Raw genomic sequence first — 21,170 nt, 5'->3', positions numbered from 1 at the left:
GAAAAACTTAGACCAATAACTGCTTATAGGCCGATATCGCTGACCAGTGTAGACTATAAGATTTTTACGAAGATCCTCGCAGTGAAGCTTAATTTGTCGCAGACCACTAAACCTGTGGGATAAGTGCCAGGGCTATTTGCTCGAACATTCACAAGGGGAAGTGCGTACGCGAGCGTTGTGACCCCAGTTTGGCTGGTGTAGCCTTCGTCCAGGTAGACCTGGAGCAGGCATTTGATTGTGTCGCGCATGGTATTTTGTTTATCATCTTAGGTCATGTTAATGTTGTTTCCGTCATGAGAGGGGGAGTGCCCTTGGCGTACCAGAACTGCACAACACGCTTAATTGTTAATAAGGCACAGGGACGAATCATTGTTAATAAGTCACAGGGGCTCTCAAAGGCCAAATCAAATTATTCGATGACACAAAAACTGCCTTGTCTTCCTTTGGGCTACATCAAAGCTTCACTTCTACCTATACGGCAGGCCTTTCAAAGTCTTCAGGGACTTCCACGCCTTGTGTTGGCTAGCAAGCTTGAAGGACCCTTCAGGGCGCGTCACACGGTGGATTCTGAGACTTCAAGAATTTGACATTACCGTCATTTACAAGTCCGGACGAAAGCACTCTGACGCCGACTGCTTGTCCCGCGCACCGTTTAATCCGTCGCCGTATGACGATCTCGACGAAGGCAGCTTCGTGAGGCCCATAAGTGCCGAAGACTTCGCCAACAACAGCGAAGAGACCCGTAACTGCGAAGCCTGGCAGAGTTCTGTGAAGGCAATACCACCGATGTACCCAAAGTATTTAGGCGAGGATTAGCGTCATTTTTTTTGCAAAACGATGTCCTCGTAAAGAAGACCTTCCCTCCAGCCCAAGCCTTGTCGCTGTACCTTCGGAAATGCGACCAGAAGTTCTGCAGGGCTTGCACAACGACCCGACGGCTGGCCACCTCGGTTTTTGCCGCACGCTCGCGAGGATACAAGAAAAGTACTACATGCCAAGCCTTGCCATCGACGTCGCTCGTTAGGTGAAGACATGCCGGGACTTTCAGCGACGCAAGACACCGCCGATAAGGCCAGCGGGATTTCTTCAGCCAATCGATCCACCTCGTCAACCATTCCAGCAGATCGGGATGGACTTGCTGGGGCAATTTCCGAAGTCAACGCCCGGCAACAAGTGGATTCAACAAGTTCTTCGTCGAGAACATTCTATTGCGTCACGGCGCCCCGGTAGTCCTTATCACCGAGAGGGGTACGGCGATTTTGAAGTACAGTCATACAGCTCACCGAAGGACAACTGCCTACCATCCGCAGACGAATGGCTCCACCGAGCGTCTGAATAAAACCTTTGCCGACATGCTGGCAATGTACGTCGACGTCGAACACAAGAATTAGGACGCCATCATCTCGAATCTAACCTTCGCTTACAACACTGCTGTGCAAGAAACAACGCACATGACGCCTTTCAAATTGGCTTACGCAAGGAGCCCGGCAGTCATAACGTAGTTTAGCGCAAAAAACAGGCAACAGACGAGTAAGAGGACAAGGACACAGCGCATCTTCCAACTAAAGTTTATTGGATTGGAACGCATGTATATATACACACGACAACTACACTCGGCGCCATGCTGCCTACTGCGACCGATGAAGACAATCTCGACGGCGCCGCTTATTTGCACCGCACCGAAGAAGCTCGACAGCGCCCGCCTGCGTATCAAGAACCAGCAGAGAATCGACAGCCGTCACTACAATGTTCGACCTTGACACATGGAATACCAACCCGGCAACCTGTGTACGTCTGGACGCCAATACGTTTTTGCTTGCTTTATTATTAAGGCGAAAGCCTTAGATGCCTCATCAAACGCGAAAATTGACCAGCGTCCCCCATCGGCGTCCACACCAGTGATGCAAAAAGTGATCACCACGTGATGACGTGACATATCGCCAAAATTTGTGACGTCATATAATGACGTCATCACATGCATCTTAGCGTGCTCAACGGTGGGCCCATCCCGGAGGCAGTGCAGAACCATGTGAGGTGCGTTCGATCCAGGAGGCAACGCAAAACCACTTTAGGTGCTGAAAGCTTTCGGAGTGTGGGGGCGTAGGAGCAATACATCGACTGGACTGAAAAGAGGATGGCTGCCATCTTCCAGTCGTCGTAGATGTGTGCATAAGTGAACCTGTGAGTTTTTTTCTTACGTATTGCATGTATTTTTTTCACTTCCATGTTCTGTATTAAGCATCGGGGCGATGCTTTTTCAGAGGGGGACATTGCCACGCGCTTTTATTGGTTATTTTGATGTTCTCGAGCTTCATCCACAAAAACTGTTAACAACGCTCGGCGCAGACCGTACCGCAATGTTTCGGAAGCTTCGCGATTGTTTGAGATCATCCTGTTAAGAATACGCACAGGACGCGAATAGTGAACTTTATTCGAGAGCTTACGCGAGTACCAACGATAGCGCTTGAAGGTTCGATGACTGCTGCATAAAAGACGACGCGTTCCGCCAATGATCACATTACCCGACGGCCGACGACTATTCTCACCGCTCCCAGTGTACAGCGTGAATCGCTTGTGCGTTGACTTTTCAGTTGCCGGGCACAAGTTCGCCCAAATAAAGCATCCTGTATTTCCCAGTCTTGCTGCAGCCTTCTTCACCGTCACAACCAGGTGAAGGTGACAATAAGACTAGCTCTTTTGAAAATCACAGTGTGTGGAGATGTCGTATGGCAGTGGGAAATGTGGATGTTGACGCTTGAGTGGCGGGTGGATATTTGAAGGAAAACATTCACACGATTTTTGCAGAGCAGGAGCCCCACTCAAATGTGCCAGAATGGTTGCCGAAGGTAGAATTCCTAATGAGTAAGCGCTATTTTTAGTACTACGTTCTCAAAGACCAGAGAACGTTTTTGACCTTTCATCCTTTGTTGTATTGTTCGTCGATGTGTATATACTGTAACTGGCAATAATAATTAAAAAAGAAACATCCGCGCGGCAGAATGGATAAGCCGTCTGACTTCAGATCAGAAGATTGCAGGTTCGAGTCCTGTCGCAGACGACTTCTCTATTTTCTTTTATATTTTTATACGTTACTTCGCCTTACCGCGTCTGCGTACACATACTGCTGCAAAAGTGCACCGGCTCTGTGTAAGCCAAACTTAAAAAATCGAAAATGACGGTGCATAGGTCTAAATTCCTAATATTTGATCTCAATTCGTTTTCGAGCGGCATTAACATAAAGCAAATATGACATAAAATAGTGATAATGATAAGCCCGACGAATCAACCACGTCACATAGCAGACAATGACCCAGGTTCATGTACGTACGCGTGGCCTGATTCCACTTCTGGTCACTGTTGTTTGCGGACGTGTGCACCAACTCCTTCGGGGCAGATACAGCGGCCCAGATGAACGATGTAAAGAGGAATGTTGCCCAAGAGAAACAGGATTATGAAGTCGTTTTTCGCACCTGCGCGCAGGTGCGTGTGTTATGAATGTTGTTTGTCTAAACGGAGGTATCACGGCAAGGCCATATCGTAGGGAAGACAATCGCGACGCTTTGGTTCGTCTGGGAATGTTGCCTAAGGTGCTTTCCTTGGGCGATTTTCAGATGAACCACATCTGGGCTGTGACTTTCAGCACAGCACAAGCTGCCAAGAATATGCTAGCTCTTGGTGACGTAAAGATCAAGGAAAGGCGCTGCCTTGTTTTTGATCCAAAGAAGTAGAATATGCCGCTAAAGCTTTATTGGCTTGTATGCAACGTACCAGACGAAGGTGCGCCCACTACGTTATCAGCCTACGGAAAAGTGGCAGAAGTATCGAAGCAACGTCGGCACCTCCACGGTATCACCCACAAGGGTACCTCGACACGCACCGTCAGCCTGCAGCTCAAAACTGCCATGGCTGTCGAAGACCTACCGCACCGGCTCCGAGTGGGCGATGCAGCAACGCTTCTGGTTGTGCCAGAACGAGCGCCGCTGTGCTTACGATGTCGATGAACGGGACATATCCGACGCGTCAAGTGAATGGTTTCTTGAGCGTTAGAAGTCACAGATTGTCTGTCCACTGAGAAAAGAGCAACGAGTCAAACTAACTCTGACAGACGGAGCTCCCTCAATCACGTTTTCTTTTTTTTTACTTCACCTCTTATCAAGGGTATTGCGCTGTTGCTGCGTAGTCTGTACGCGAACACATCACCGAAGCCGCTGTCTTTCCAGCGACTTGGTTTTTTTCCTGCCCGAGTGCGGGAACTGCAGTTGACCTTACTGCTGGCACATAAAATACTGAGATAAACACTCTTTCACATCTATAAATGTTTTCACTGCAACTCTTGGTACCTCACTGGTTCCTCGTTGGATCCTCACATGGTTTATCACTAGCACCAAGAAGCTTAGAGTCTGTAGCGGCACTAGACAGACAACAGCGATCCGTGCAATGAGTTCGCTGTCCCGGGCCCTTGTGGTCGGCACAATGCCAAAGGTTGTTCCTTGCGTGTCGCCACCTCAGGTGGTGGCACTCTCCGGGACCTGACGCCGTCGCGACCACACCCTTCGTCACCGACCTCCCGGCCAGGAGAAGCGCCTGCCTGAGGCCTGTGCCGAGCACTGCGCTGGTGAGCTCGCAGTCCCGCCAACTGGCTGTAGGCGCGTTGGCACACCAGGCACTTGTACGGTCGCTCGCCTGTTTGAAAAACGAAATGAGGAGGGATGTCATTTGCCGTGTTTAATATTTATTTATTTATTTATTTATTTATTTATTTATTTATTTATTTATTTCACAAAACTACAGGTCTGGCAAGCCCATGCAGGAGTAGAATATGAGAACACAGTTATCATGAATTGGGTTTGAGGAAGGAACCAAGCCTGTTCTGAAATGTCGGGTTTCTGCGTGTTTACGTGACTTTGGTTGGAAATAAAATAAAAATGTTCTTAGTTTACTTACCCAACCAGAGAGGCTTCTGTCTAATGTTTACTTTCAAGTAATATTTGTGCCTTTTGTAATGGGTGGCTGGCTTTAAACCACCGACTCGTTATGCGATTCACATGGTGCGACTCCCGAGGGGAATGTACGCTTGTGCCACGTTTTACTGCTATATTACAACTCGTACTGTGACGCCTCTACACAGGACGCATATTTTCGTAAAGCATGGAAGTTACACAAGAAGGGAAACTTGGGCTAGGTTGTGAGAGTTCATTTTTGATAGTTCACAGCGCTAAAGGGACGAGGACAAAGTACGAAAAAAGCGACGACACGAGCGCTGCATGAAAGTAAGTTTCGGTGCAGCTCCAAGCATTCGCGCGGCTCTCTGGTAGAGCACCTGCTTGCCACGCCGAACGCCTGAGTTCGATTCTACCTCGGGTGGTTTTATTATTTGCATCCATGGTGATTTTTCGGTCACGGACATTAATGATTTTTCGCTCAAAACCAACGACGCCGACACCGACACCGGCCGGAATTCCTGCGACATGGGATCTTTAACGCTATCGCGTTAAAACACCGGAAGCGAGAAAAAAAGTTGGAGGACGCTTGATCTTAGCCTTGAACAGTACAACGCGATAGATTAATCGGGCCTCGCGCGCGTCGCCTTCTCAAGTGCTAGCCTGGCTTCGGTTCTCGGTGCATGCCTCAACCGTGCCGTAAGGAAACAAACGACTGTGCCCGTAGCGTTGGCCGTTTCAAAGTATCCTAGAATGCCTACTGCAAGTACAGATGTAAAGTGCCCACTACGCCATAATTACCACGCGAAACACCCCAAGATGTTGGCTTTTTCTCACAAGAAGTTGTCGTTTTCTCGCAAAAGGGGGCTTTCCTGCACGTGTCTGGGAGGGCGTGCGGTGGGGTTAGGAGGACGCCGCGCGAAGCCAGTAGAAACTACGGCTTGCCACCAAGTGCTTTCTCGTCGTACATCCTCATCGTCGCGCCCGTCGTGCGAGGTGGCCGTTCGTTTCTCCAGGATTCGCCGCTTAATGCCATGGCCGCCGCGAAAGGGAAGAACGTGCTGTTCTCCGCAAAACTGACGATGATCAATACAATCGCTATTGTTGGCGCATAAAAAATAAATTAAAGTACCGCAACCCGTGCCGCATGTATAGCGGGCTTGATGATCAATGAAGTCGAACATGGAGAACGTAAGTCTCATGTCAATAATCCGTACAACATCCCAAGAAGCACGCTGAGTGAGATATCGAAGAATAAGGCGTACATTTGAGCTACGGCGGAATAGAGGCTTCCGGTTCTCGACGAGGACGCACAGCCGCGTACGAAGGCGTTGACCCACTGTTTCCATCGATACAGTATTTTCTCGCATATAACCCATCCTTACATTTTACCCGCACCCCCAACTACAAACTGTGAAAAAAATAAGATTAAAATTGCCCGCGTATTTTTGTTAAGCCACCTTCCTTGCAATAACGTCAAATTATGCCGTGAAGCAAATATTCGCACCGAAAATACGGTAAATTATATAGACCAGAACACAGCGAATTCAAAGCATGGTGCCATATTTGCATCGCGCGTCGTGCCATCTATCGCAAGCCCGGCGAAGCAACATCGCCGGGCTGCCATACCAGGAGACACAAAGTAAACGCGAAACTTCCGAAACTCACTCCTCCTGAGATCGTGTTTTGCGTTTTTTCTGGCCTGGAGATTTTCGCTGTTTTTATTTAAACATCAAGAGCACCTTGCTCATGCAAGTCCACAATGGCTACAGTAGGTGCTGTGCAGGCTGCGGAAGCAGCTTCGTCAGGTACGTACGCTGTTATATTTGTAAAAAAAAAAGCGTACGCGCTGTTAGTACGCGTGAGTCGTAATTGGAATGCAGATTGCGAGAGTGAAATGATGTTTTGTTGCCACATGTTACGAGTTGCGCACGAAGTTTTGTGAAATCTCATTTCAACATGCATGGTGTAATAATTATAGTACGCTTTGCGGGTAGTTTCGCGGAACATAATTTTTTGTTCCACGAGCGCTCTTACAATAATGTGTCTTGCTCACAAAAGCGTGCAATCAGAGAGTATCACCTGCGGTATCGTTCATCCATCTCTTTTGGAAGCTATCTGCGCGATTTTAATTCTATAAGGATCGATGATTTACTAGCCGAACTGTGCTAATCTTAGTTAAGCCAAAATTGAAATGGGTGGAATTCCGCTGTCTCTTATCAAAGGAGTTGTTGGAGCGCGCTGATAAGCCGAGCTAAACGAGTATAAGTAACACGCGTCCCAAACAACAACTGAACGTTTATTCACTCCGAAGCTCAAGAACACAAAAGTCACGTGGTTCCTTGTGCATGCGTTCTTGACATTCAGCACCGGAAGCGGCGCTACAATACTTCTCTCCCCCTCCCCCCCTAGTGAATGGGTCAACAATGAGCTAAAGTTCGTAAGTTCATTCGCAACGGAGGTCTTGTACGCTGTCCACTCCCTGTTAACCTTTCGACGACTGTTTGGGCCGGTTCAGTCTGGTCTGCTCGTAGTCCTTGTGGCTGTGGAAATCGAGATGATGCACTCACTCCACTGTTGCTGTCCACGTGCGCTGGTTTTACGCTGTTAGGCGAAACCATGTCGTGTCAGCCACCTCTGTCGATCGTGATGTACTCTTCGTTTCACCACTTTGAACGGCCCATCATACAGGGGCTGGGGTGGACGCTGTACGGCGTCGTGCCTTACAAACACGTGGGAGCAGGAGGATAGATCACTATGGACGTGGACAAGCCGTGGGGCTGGCAGACGCGGAGGGACAGTGCGTAGCTTTCTCATAATGTCCCGCAGTCGCAGGGCGTAATCGTTGTTGGTCTGGGCGTTCGCGTTTTTACTGTTAGCGACAAACTCTCCCGGAAGCCGAAGTGTGGTGCCGTATACGAGTTCTCCCGTGCAGCAGCCATGTCCGCTTTCAGAGCCATCCTAATTCCCAATAAAACCAGGGGTAGCGCCTCGACCCAACTGTGACTTGAAGTTGCCGTCAGGCTATCTTCAGCTGGCGATGGAACCTTTCCACCATACCGTTGCTGATGGGATGGTAGGCCGTTGTTCTGATGCACATGGTTCCTAGGAACCGCGTGATGTTCCCGAACAGGGCCGACTCGAAATGCGTTCCGCGATCCGTTGTCACTGTTGATGGGACTCCGAATAGCGCTACCCAGTGGTAGATGAAAGCGCGGGCAACAGTATCGGCAGTCATATCAGGGATGGGGACGGCCTCCGGCCACCACGTGAAGCAGTCGACGCAAGCTAGTACGTAGTTTTCCCCTTGGCAATAAGGCAGTGGTCCCACAAGGTCCAAATTCACATGGGAAAATCGAGTGTCCGGCTCGGGGAAGGATCTTAAGGGGGTCACAGTATGGCGCTGCACTTTGGAGTGTTGACATGATAGGCGCTCCCGAGTCCAACGTCGGACATCTCGGTTTCTTCCGGGCCACATGAACCTAGCTGTGCACAGACGTTGAGGGGCTCGAATCCCCGGATGCGAGAGACCGTGCAGCGATTCATAAATATTGCTGTGAAGATCCGGGGGCACGAACGGTCTGGCCCTACCTATGGACATGTCAGAGCGTACAGATCCTGTCGGTCCAGCCACCCATAGCAGCTTCAAGGCGCTGCTTGCGGACTTCAATAGGTGTTTGAACTCTCTGTCGCTGCGTTGAGCCGTCGTTAGTGCGGTGAAGTCAACGCCGCTTGGAAGGCTGATGGCGTTCACTGGGTGCGCGAAAGAGCAGTCTGTCGCTGCATTGTGCTTCCCGCTGACATGTTGTATATCCGTCGTGAATTCTGCGATGTATGACATTTGGCGGAGCTCTCGTGCCACGTGTGCACCCGTGCCTGATTTGATCGCTCGCAATGCGTAAGTCAGTGGCTTGTGATCTGGGAGTACAAAAAATTCCCGCCCTTCTACATAGCGGCGGAAATGTATAGCAGCGTATATGGTCAAGAGCTCCCTACCAAAGATGCTGTACCGTCGTTCGGCCGGGCTCAATTTGCTGGAGAAGAAGAAAATTGGTCGCCACATTGCGCTCGACTTCTGCTGCAGTACAGCTCCGATAGCTGCGTCGGAGGCGTCCACCATTACACATTGCGGAACACCGGGCTGCGGGTGTGCGAGCAGAGAGGCATTTTCCAGAGCTTCCTTTATATGCAGGCACGCTTCTACGGCTTGGTCGTTCCGCTGAATGGCATTTGCATTAGTTCCTGGTGCTGCTTGTAGGCTGTGAAGCGGGTGAAGGATGTGGGCGCACTTCGGAACGACCCTCCGGTAGAAGTTTACGAGTCCCAAGAACCCTCATAGCTGGCGGATAGTTTTTGGCTGTGGAAGCCGTCGTACTGCTTCGACCTTGTCCTGATGTGGTTTTACTCCCGCTCTTGAAATGCTATGGCCCAAAAATGGCAGCGACGGTACCCCGAACACGCACTTGGCCGTATTGATAACGATGCCGTGCTCTGCCAGTTGCTGTAGCACGCAGCGTAGATGACTCTCGTGCTCTTCGGGCGTGCGGCTAGTAATGAGCAGGTCATCCAGGTAAACCTTGCAGAAGTCGAGGCCCCGGATAACGCCATCCATGAAAAATTGAAAAGTTTGGCCTGCATTACGTAAGCCAAAGGCATCCGTAGAAATTCTAACATTCCAAATGGCGCCGTTATTGCAGTCTTGGGAACATCCTCTGGTGCTACAGGTATCTGATGGTATGCTCTAACCAGATCTATTTTTGAGACGATGTCAGCGCCATGCAGGCAGGAAGGGAGGTCGTCGACGTGCTGCACTGGGTAACGGTCCGGTAGAGTCACACGGTTTAGTGCCCTGTAGTCCCCACAGGGACGCCCATCGCCGCCTGTTGATTTGGGGACCATGTGAAGAGGCGACGCATATAGGCTGGAAGAAAGGCAAATTATGCCGAGTTCCATCATATGCGAAAATACCTGTCGGGCTAGCCGTAGCTTCTCGGGTGAAAAACGCCGTGGCCGCGCGTAGGCCGGTGGTCCTGATTTCTATGTGATTTATAAGGGTACTTGCTTGGGCTAGTTGGTATATATTCATTGTTACTTATTGCGCACCACTTTCAGGACGAAGACTGAACCACACGAACACAAGCGCAAGCGCTTGTGTTCGTGTGGTTCAGTCTTCGTCCTGAAAGTGGTGCGCAATAAGTAACAATGAATTCTATGTGATGCTGAACCTCGTGTTTCACTTTGGCAAATGCCTGTTGCTGTCGCGTCAGCTCTGGGAACTCTTGTACTATGGCGGTAAAACGCGATTCTTCGGACGGACGGACGGACGGAGTGAGGTCGGGCTGCGAGAAAGAGGCCCATACGGCTTGCCTTGTACCACTGCACGACATGCAGGATCCTGAAGCCGTTTGTTAAGAACATCAACCAACATACCCAAGTACTGCAGAAAGTCAGCACCCAATATGGCGAACTTGACATCAGCAGCTACGAACACCCATTGGAGTGTTCGGTTGAAACCGAAGTTCAGCTTGAGCGAACGATGTCCCTATGTTCGTATCATCGTGTTACTGACGGCTTGGAGCGGCGATGTACTAGGGTTCTTCCTTTCGGTTGGTGACGCGGGTATCACGCTCACCTCGGCGCCTTTGTCGACTAAAAAACGAACCTCGTTGTTGCGGTCGGTAACAAAAAATACTGAGGGACGACTGGAAGGCAACGTAGAAGCACTGGTCACCCTCAGTGCTTGCCGCGGTCGTTTCCCGAGCGCGCGCAGGGTGGAACATATCTACGCACAGCATTTCCGAACCGCCGGTGGTACTGCATATGTTCTCCCGCTGAGGTTGTGATAGCGACGTGTTTGGCTCGCTTGATTTTTGCGCTGTCCTGCTTGTACGCAATGCTAATAACGTCTCGATGAGTCGAGAAATATCTTCAAGCATTTGCTGAAGTTCGTGCTGAGCCTCTTGTGTTCGCACGGCAGCCAGTCGCGATCACCACGAGTCGATCAGCAAGCTCGGCAACCGCAGGTTGGTCTTTCTGCTCTGACGCAGCGACAACCAAGCGGACATTTGATGGCAGCTTTTGCAAAACAAGTTCTCAAAATAATGCTCCGTCTACAGTGTTCGTTGCTTCACCGCGCAATAGTTTCATGTGCCGCAACAGATGACTGGGAGTACGGTCCCCGAGGTCCGTGTCGCGAAGTAATTGCTGCAGTCGCTGCGATTCGGGGGGCGTGAAACGGCGGATGAGGATTTCTTTTAGCGTTGCATACGCTTTTTCGGCAGGCGGGTCGAGTAAAAGATCCCTTATTTCACTGGCTATGGGCGTCGGGAGACTGCTTACGACGTAGTGGTATTTGGTAAGGTCTGCTGTGATCCGTCGCATTGAACAAACCAGAGTGCGGGGTCCGCGGGCCAAAAGGGGAGAAGCTTACAGTCGACCGAAGAGACTGTCGGTGTAGCGCTCGTCGTGGACGTCAAAGTCATAGTCGTGGCGTCCGTCATCGACGTCGAAGTCAGCGACGTTGGTGTGCTCAGCACCGGTGGTTGCACCACATTTCCGGGTCACCAATGTTGGAACGCGCGGCTAGGCCGAGCCAAACGAGTATAAGCAACACGCGTCCCAAACAACAACTGAACTTTCATTCACTCCGAAGCTCATGAAGAAAAGTCACGTGGTTCCTCGAGCATGCGCTCTTGGCACTGGGCAGGGAAGCGCCGTTTCGCGGCGTTACAGCGTGCTGTGCAAACATATGCCAAAGATTTAGCTATTTGAACTACCGCTACGCCTGCATCTGCGACGTAAAGGACATTAGCGCGAGTACTGTTTACTTACGTGCTAATGCTACGTATTCTGTGCAGACACCTTGTGTCCAAAAATAAATTTAGGGACATCAAACTCTGGAGGGAAGGCATGAAGTTCTCGCCGGCTGTTAATAATATTATCTGGGCTTTAGCGTCCCAAAACCACGATATCAGAGACGCCGTAGTGGGGGGCTCCGGAAATTTCGACCATCTGGGGTTCTTTACCGTACAACTAAATCCAGGCACATGGGCCTCAGACATTTTCGCCTCCATCGAAAATGAGCGGCCGGGATTAGATCCTGCGACCTTCAGGTCAGCAGTCGAGCGCCATAACCACTAGACCACCGTGGCGGCGGCTGGCCAGCTGTTCAAGAACACCGTACAAATTACTGCCTTTTGAAGATGAAACCTTGTAATTTTGAAGGCGCGGAGGCCATCAAAAGCACTAAAGCTTGATACTGCGTTGAAAGTGGCAAAGCAGGCTGCTTGCTTGTGCTTGAAAGCACAACCTTGCACTACATTTTCGTCAAAGAAGACGCTGCGAGATAGCCGGCGCTGAATACACTCCCACACAAAGTTTGCGTCTGCCTCCAACCCAGCTGCGTGTCACGAAAATTAGGTTCGAAAAATAGAATAGGTGGGCGTCACACGAAAATACATGCAGCTAGTGTACTTACTCGCGCATTTACACTCGGCTCCTAGTTTTTCTGTGTGAATTACAATCATCCAATGCCAGCGATGCTGGAAACACCGCACCCGAACGATTCCCGTGGGGCGTTGTGATCGTCGCAGACAGGGCTGAGTAATATCCTCCTGCTGCGCTGCTTGTTATGGAAACCAAAGACGACGCAGTAGTGACCAGACGAGCTCTTATACGCGGAAGCGGCGTGAACGGGTACTTTTTCGCACGTTAAAGACTCATAGAGTTGCAGCTTGCCATGTTTTCTTGGCGCAACACATGCGCGCCTTGGCAGCCCAGCGCAATATGGTCTGGATGCGAAAGTATCCGTTCGGCTCGCCAGCAGCCTGGTTGCGAGACTGGCGTGTTCTGGTGCATAAACGCTTTATATCAAATTATACGACATATCGAATTAATTTCCCCTTTTTTACGAGTAAGGTATATGCGTGTTTGTCCGTATTACTTTTTCCCTTTGTGATACAATACACTCGCACTGTGTCGCACTGTGTCTCCGGAACGAACCGGAAAATGCCGGGCACTTTCATATCAGACAAGCTCGCTGGAAACGAAATTACTTAAACGAACGGTTAAAAAATTACTTAAACGAACGGAAATTACTTATACGGTTCCGAAATCAGAGAAAACAGCGTTTTCTGCCGGTCCTTCGTGTGATTCAGTTATGCTTGGGAGTGGGGCATTCAACGAACGGCGTGCAGGCGCTCATCCGAAACGACTTCCCAACGGCGTTGTACATTCACTGTTCGTTGCACTTTCTCAACTGACTCCTCAGCTGTCCAAAAGATTCGAAGGGCCTTTGGCACAATTGGCGAGGTCTGAACCTTCATTCGGCTGTCCGCCAAAAGGGCAGCTCTCCTCAAGTGACATATAGAAGCGTCTGCAAAGTCCTTCCGCTGGCTGCACCGATAATGTGAAACAAGGTGGGTGGAACGTCACTATTCTGACGCATTATTTGGGGCAGCACTTTCTAGAACAGTTTGCTCACTTGAAGCATTATGGACACCTATCTTGACAAAGCAACAGCCTCCACCGCTCATTCCCTCCATCATGGAATCTATTCATTCAACTTTCTCTTATGGCTCGCTGTTAGCGATATGTTCCTAAGCCTCACACACCACTTTGTCTGCATATCAGCAGAGCCCATCTATTTACATGAGCATCGCCTTCGAGCAGATTGACCTAATATCGACTGAACTCTAAGAGATTGGCACTAACGAGGAGGAAGAATTCAAGAAAATATTTTCTGTATGTCAAGATAGAGCGGCGGAGCTCTTAGTGAAGTGCGCTTTTCCCCGCGTGGCAGGAACACAGCGATACCGGGAGAATTACCCTTCTAGTTGTGCAGAGGAGTACTAGAGGCGAGCAACGTTCATTCCGTACGTAGATTACCTAAAAGCCTGGCTCAAGCGGCGCCTTGTAAACCACCCGACAACACTGCAAAGTTTGCAATTTTTATTGCCAAGGCACGCTGCCAAGGGGGAATGTGAATCTGTGCAGCCGGCCTTTGATTTTTACCTCAGAGATATGACAACGGCTCATATCCTAGACTGGAAGACTAAATGGCAAGCCATGCATGAGGAAGAGCTTCCATTCTTTGAGATGGGCACCTTAGCTGTATGCGACAAAGCGTTCTTCCCGAACGTCCGCTCACTCCACAAAATATTGGCAACGCTTCAACTGAATACTGCTGCCGCAGAACGCAGCTTCTCGACAGTGAAAAGAATAAAAACATATTCCAGGAGCCGGACAGCTGAAGAGCGGCATTAAGGTGTGGCTCTTATGTCCACTCACCGGATTCAAGTCAGTGTCGGCCAAGTTATATGTGTGTTTATGGAGAAACGGCGACGTACGGCGAAAACCGCAGCGCTTGCGGCCAAGGGTTCGTTTTTGCGACTTCGCCGATCACCGGCTCTTTTCCGTGGCTAGAAAGCTATACTATGTTCCTTTAGTTGGCCGTCGAATTCACAAATGCTCATTCAGCCGTCGTTTAAATTACAAGCTCTTCCGCGTCTAATTCTCGATGACAAAACAATAGCTCCTTTTCTACGACGGTGTACATTTTTCGACGCTCAACCGTTCCAATTATATGTTGTGCGAATCGCTTAGGTGACATAACGATCTGGAAAGAGAAGATTCATGAACCAATGGCCTAATTACTATTTCATGCACTATGTCAGAAAATCCCTACCGCGAATGTTGCAGTCAACTGCTCGTTGCGAGCGCCTGTGACAGACTGTGAACAGGCCTTTCCTGATGTAATCGCGCTGACTGCAAGTACTTTGTACTTTTCCGTTTCTGATCCATCTTCGCGCGTTCACACTAAATGGCTTGCACATATTCACACTAAATCCACGCTTGGGCAAAATTGTCCAAGCGTGGATGACCTTGGCTGACCTCTTGGTCTTTCATTCTTCTTTTGTGGCGTGTTAAAAGGATTACCGGTGTGCAGTCGCAGGTGGTTCCTGAGCGTCGAGGACTGGCTGAACGAGCGGCCGCAGAACTTGCAGGCGAACGGCTTCTCCAGTGTGTGCGTGCGCATGTGGGAGCGTAGGTTGCTTCGCGAGTTGAATCCTCGCCGACACACCACGCATTTCAGCCGGCCGCCAGACCCGCCACTGGCCGCCGAAGACGAGCCGCAGGCGCCGCTCCCGTTGACGCACGAGCGGGGGCCGCCGATAGCGTCTGTCAGGAATGGAAACGTCATGTGACAAGCACGTATGCGCAGTCGCCGAGAGTCGCATTTTAAGTGCGATGCATTTGTTAGCGAACCTTTCGCACCTTGAGCATTTTTATCTATCTATCTATCTATCTATCTATCTATCTATCTATCTATCTATCTATCTATCTATCTATCTATCTATCTATCTATCTATCTATCTATCTATCTATCTATCTATCTATCTATCTATCTATCTATCTATCTATCTATCCGCCTACGTCTGGTTGCTCTCATGATCGCCTCCTTAACTTGGTGTACACCAAAATTGGCATGGGAGGGTAAGAGGATCTGACGAACATGACTGTCGGGTCATGACATGAATGACGTGAAAATCCTGTCGCGTACTTCGTCGAACCCTTTCCTCCAGACACGTGTGGCACATACCCGTTTACCACGGGCCGCGGTGTACGGGTATGCATGCGTCACAGGTGATGGACAGTTTATATCTACCCAGGAATGCGAGAGCGTTAAGAAAAACCGACATCGGCAGCATTGACCCGACGAATGGAAAGAATGAAAATTAGGATCCCAGCAGGAATCGGACCCAAGCATTCGGCGTGGCAATCAGGTATTCTACCACACAGCCACGTCAGGTCTGGTTTGGCCACTGGTTCGCCACTGGTTCGGAAAAACTGCCTATGCAGGCGTAATGTCGGTGCAACGTCAATTGTGGTTGTGGTGCTGCCTATCTAATTTCAGAAGAAAGCAATAAACACTACATATGTGCTCCTACGATACAGGCGTCATATCAGATTAACGTGTGTGGTTCTAGTGCTGGCTCCGCTTTTATATCAGTCTAATAAACATTGCACTTGTATTCCCATGATTCGGCTAGCAATATTGAAGCATTGCTCGACCCCGAAGGAATACATCGACGAAAGTTACGTACGATATTTACATGATTGCACCATAACGTGCCCTTAGTTTCGATAATACTGACGTATGTACTCTCACGTGAGGGCTGACGTTATGTTGCACCATAAATTACCCTTTAAACTCCAGTGTTGTCGATGTGCCTGGCAAGCCCACGATATACTACACAGAGCTACTACACTTACAAAAAACACGTCGGTCCACTTCGTAACGCTTGGCCCAAAGCCATAAAATACAGCATAGAAGTACTCGCTGACTGCTTCGCATGAACCGGATTCCCACATTGCGTGGGATCTGCCGAATTTGTTTTCGTCAGTTCCTATTACGTTGCGGCGAGAGTCAACTGTCAGGGCTAGTGGGCAAAATAACCGCATCCTTACTGAAACTGATATACTACGTCGCTCGGCAGCGCGCGGTGTCAATGTAGAAATATCGGAGAATCCACGACCGGTCGCCACCTGGATCAGTAGGTGACCCGATTCCTGGAGTAACACTCCTTTCTTTAGGCCTTTATGAGGCTGTCCCCGGGGCTGTGTGAGTCCATGGCCCAAGTCATATTTTATTCCTTTCTCACATAATGGACAAGAGACGGAATTGTATGGTGTACATGCGAGACCTAGCTAAGCTTCGAGGTCATAATTTCAATGTAGGTAATGACGTTTAGACCACCACAAAAGGAGGCAAACATATAATACTGTTCCTGTATATACACCTTGAATAGCACACTGCCGCAGCTTTGGGCGATCACACAAATTAGTGGCCAATAGGACGTGAAAGCAGCAGTCTCATCTGTCTTTTATTTGTTTACTTGCTTCTTGCTTGCTTTTTTCATACAGTAAACCAGAGATTTGACACAACATTTTCTCTTGATCACTGATGCTTTAACTTTTGCGTGACGTGGCCCCTGGCATGACTCCTCACGGGTGTAATGGGCGTTTCGTCTACTAGCTCAGGCAGTCAGTATCCGTTGAAAGGGACACAGGCGAAATTGATAGCCTTGAAAAAGCGCTCCTCCAAGGATGCTGACAAAAACTAGAAAAATGTGAAAAAGTTGTTCTTTGCAAGTCATCTTGTGAGCCAGGTAAACAGAATGTCTACGTCCGAAGTAACAAAGACGATTGAGCAGAGCTCACAACATGAGCTGTATACATGCTGAGCTCATTCACTGCCTTGTGAGCATTCATTTGGAGCAAGCTATTCGTTTTTGTTAGCTTAGGTAGAGCAACTTATTGCTATAAGTAAGACATCTGTACAACCTTGCGACTTCTCCTTTTCCGGCGTGTCCGAGGGCAGCAAGGCATCGGGGATGCCCATGTAGTGAGGAAGCTCACCGTCGTACCACACCAGAAGCTCTTCATCCGGGTGAATGGCCTGCGAGACGAGGAAGCGCAAATGATTAGTTTCGGCAAGATTTACGTTTCTTACAATTAAGAGCAAGTATGACTAGAAAGTGACAAATGACTTGCGAAGTCTGAGCTTACGTGACAAATACGTATACTGACAGCCAGCCTGCAAGATGCAAGGGGGGCGTTGAGGCCTAATGTTCCAGTTTCGCTAAGCCTAACTGAGGTAAAAAAATATTTCAAATTGGGGAATTTTAGGGTTTGGACGCTACCCAGAGGGTTAAAAGGGATGTGGCATTCGAGAGCTCCGGCTCATTTTGTGTGCTTAACCTTGCACCTACTGCACGTTCCACGAGGCTTTCGCATTCTACCTCTGTCAGAATGGGCCGTCGCAGTGGGAATTTGGACCAGTGACGCCATTTTCAGCGGGCCAATTTAGTATTATGACTTACACGCCATAGCACTCGGGTACCTTAGGTACCCCTCTGCACATGCTTGATTGAAAGTTTTAAGTGCAAGGTGTGCAATAAACGTAAATTAGTTAGTTTCCTTCTTAAACGGACCCTGAAACTTCTGACGTGTTTGTACAAACGCATTGAACCGGTAAAGCAAATGCTAAGGATCATTTGTAGACCAAGTTAAGCTCTCTGCGTCAAGTGTGTAACTTGTCACAAACCTTTAAACATGCGAATCGCTACAGAGCGCAGCGGCTCAGCCGAACACGTTTTCAATTTCTTGCTTCCATTCCACGCAGAATATGTCCAGTCTGCGTCATTGAACCTCTTGTGGACAGCGAACGTCGTCTGCCTTTGTTACAACGTCCTTCGTGTTGACGTGAGCTGCGCGTCAGTGTTTATCTCAAGGTTTCTTTTCTCGGACACCATAAAATGCCCTAGCTGCTTCGTGCGCTGCAAATCTAGCGATGGGTAACGTATAATCCTACGACATCGTGTAAGGCATGTAAGGCAAGTGGCGAGCGGAATCGCTTCAGCTCGCCGGTGCAGTGAGCATCGGGCTTTCGCTATCAGTCAACGCCAGAATCCACGTGTCTGCGGCAGTAACTGTCTTCTTTCTTTCATACTTTATTCAATACTGCAAACTTCATACAGGTCGAGGCGGGGTGAGGGGAAAACATGAAATCAAACAAACAACCAAATATAAACAAAGTTAATACAGTTTGAAAGTATCACAATGTGGCGGAAGGCAACAAAGAATTATTACACTCTGTTACAGCGCCAGGGAAAAAAGAAAACTTGAATAAATGTGCTCGTGTAAAATATGGTGTCGTTGAATTAGGATGATACTGGCGAGTGTGCCTTTACGTTGAAGATGGACGATAGGGTGAAGGGTTAATTTCTAGGTTTCGATCCCAAAGCAAGTAAAGAAACTGTAAACGTGAGGTTTTCCGTCTCTGTTCAAGACGTGGAATGCCGTTAGCCTGCATTAGTTCAGTGGGTGAGTCATACGGAGAAAATCTCACACAGCCTCAATAAGATGACCACAAGGAATGGCGTTTGGCTCGTGTTGTCAGAACCACATGAACATTTAGCTTTTTAATTTAATAGCATGAAAACTACGCCAGGGTAAGAAATAAAATTCACATCAGAGGGATGAAATACTGTGTCACAGGGTGGACAAATACCAGACCTGGAAAACACGCTCTCACAGTACTCATTGAAATTACGTGCAAAATCACCACAATCAGTAATTATAGAACCATTAATAGAAATTTCAGACAGTGGTTTCTTTTTTCCACTTATATAATTCCAAAGCTTTTTTGGGTCTTCTGCAATAAAGTTCGGTAGGCACTGTATTAAAAAAGTGCTCTTTCGAAGAGTGTACCGCACGTGCAAGGTTTTCTTTTAGTTCTTTTAGATGACCGATAGACATGCGCCGTTTCTTGAGTCTCTTTGTTTTCGCTTCAGGTGGATGATTTCGCGCGTCATTCACGGTGTCTGACTACGAAATAGTTTTTGTTTGCTCGGAACAAAGATATCTATACAGTAATGGCACATATCCTTGGAACGGCACTAAACTGAGTTCACACCAGTGTCGGCAAAATCAGCTACGCACGTTTCCAAATGTTCCATGATGAATGCATCGTCTGCACGTGCGTAGTCTTTGAAACAGCACTTCATAGAATTATTCGATTTGATAGCAGCAACAACACGTAAGCAAACAGCGACAAGAAAGTGATCAGAAGTCCTTTCCCCAACTTGAATGGTACATTCTAATAAGAGTCTGGGTAAAAAAAACCAAATCCAGCTCATATTTTAAAGTTCCTTGCACGTTTGTTGGTTCCTGGACTATTTGGATTAGGTCATGAGTTAACATTAGGCTAAGCATACTGTTTAAATGTTTGTTGTTGCGGGGAAGTGATTGAAAGTGCTCCCACTTAACGCCTGGCAAGGTCCCCTACTAGAAGCAGTTTATTTCTCTGGAATTGAGACAAGCGCTTTTCCAGCTTGTTCAGATACTCGGGAGTGGCATTAGGAGGTCGATAAATGGCACAGAGCAAAAAGTGATGGCCCCAGCATGAGGTTTTGAAGAGCGAAGCTGTTTAGTAAATCCTTCCTTGTCCGGCGTACCAAAAAACTATCATCATCATAAATGGCTATGTGCCAGAGAAATTGGGTAAACGACGACGTGCCCGTACATCTATGACAGGTGTGAGTGAGTGAGTATGAACTTTGTTGAGGTCCTGAGGAGAAACAAAGCGGTGCCGAAGGCCCCGCCAATCAATGCGGCGGCTCCACCCAGGTCGCGGCCGGTACACAGAGTCCTTCGGCGATGGCCCGGGCCTTCTGGACTGTCTTGAGCTGAGCGATGAGCTCTGTGCTTCTAAGCGCTGAGTCCCATAAGGATTGGTCAGAAAAGTCTGTGCCCGCGTTGGCAGGGCTCACACATCACATGGTTCCCGTCTCACATGGAAAATATTTCCGGAACTCCTGACTGCAACCCAGACGAGTGGGCACACCAACTGGCGCGAGAACTCACTTTCCGCGTCTGTAGTCCACCCCCTCGCTTCGATGCAGCCTGCGGAACCTCGACCACAAAGACCCGCTCGTGTCATACTACGAACCTCTCATCATAGGTTAGGACGTCGAACTTTTCCTCCTCCCCACACAAAGCTCAAAGAGCACAAGCAATCACTTACAGACAGTTGCAGACTCGAACATACATAACACCGACGACACTAAGCAGGATCAATCCTGACTTTCCTACTGTATGCCCACACTGTAGCCACGAATATAACAATTTTGAAGACATGCTCTGGATATGAGAGGTGCTAACGCTTGGTTTCAGCGCGAGGTTCTGTCTCTTCAGTTTGGACATCCGTGTCGTGTCTGGGCTTTAACTCGAGCCTTTCTACGCCGAGAATAAACGTAGACACAACCTAGCATCTCCTAGCTAAAGCCTCGCAACGACCTAGAAGCAACCTAGAAACAACCTGCATCACCTAGCGGCTGCGAAAAGACCCCGAAGCGATGGAAGGCCTACGCCAACGATGACGTGCCCGTAGATCTCTCAGAGGTGCGAACGCTAGGTTTCAGCGCGAGGTTCGGTCTCTGCAGTTTGGACATCCGTGTCGTGTCTGTGACTGCCTGTGGTTTAAGTCGAACCTCTCTGCACTGAGAATCAACGTAGAAACAACCTAGCATCACACAGCTAAAGCCTAGCAACGACCTAGGAGCAACCTAGAAACAATCTGCATCACCTAGCTAATGCCTAGAAACAACCTAGAAGCAACCAGATTATCCTTCAGAGCCGTCCAGCTTCGCTGTTTCAAGCCTTGCG

The sequence above is a fragment of the Rhipicephalus sanguineus genome, chromosome 1 (assembly GCF_013339695.2).
Source record: "Rhipicephalus sanguineus isolate Rsan-2018 chromosome 1, BIME_Rsan_1.4, whole genome shotgun sequence".
NCBI classification, from domain to species: domain Eukaryota; kingdom Metazoa; phylum Arthropoda; class Arachnida; order Ixodida; family Ixodidae; genus Rhipicephalus; species Rhipicephalus sanguineus.
This window is presented reverse-complemented; position numbering follows the sequence as displayed.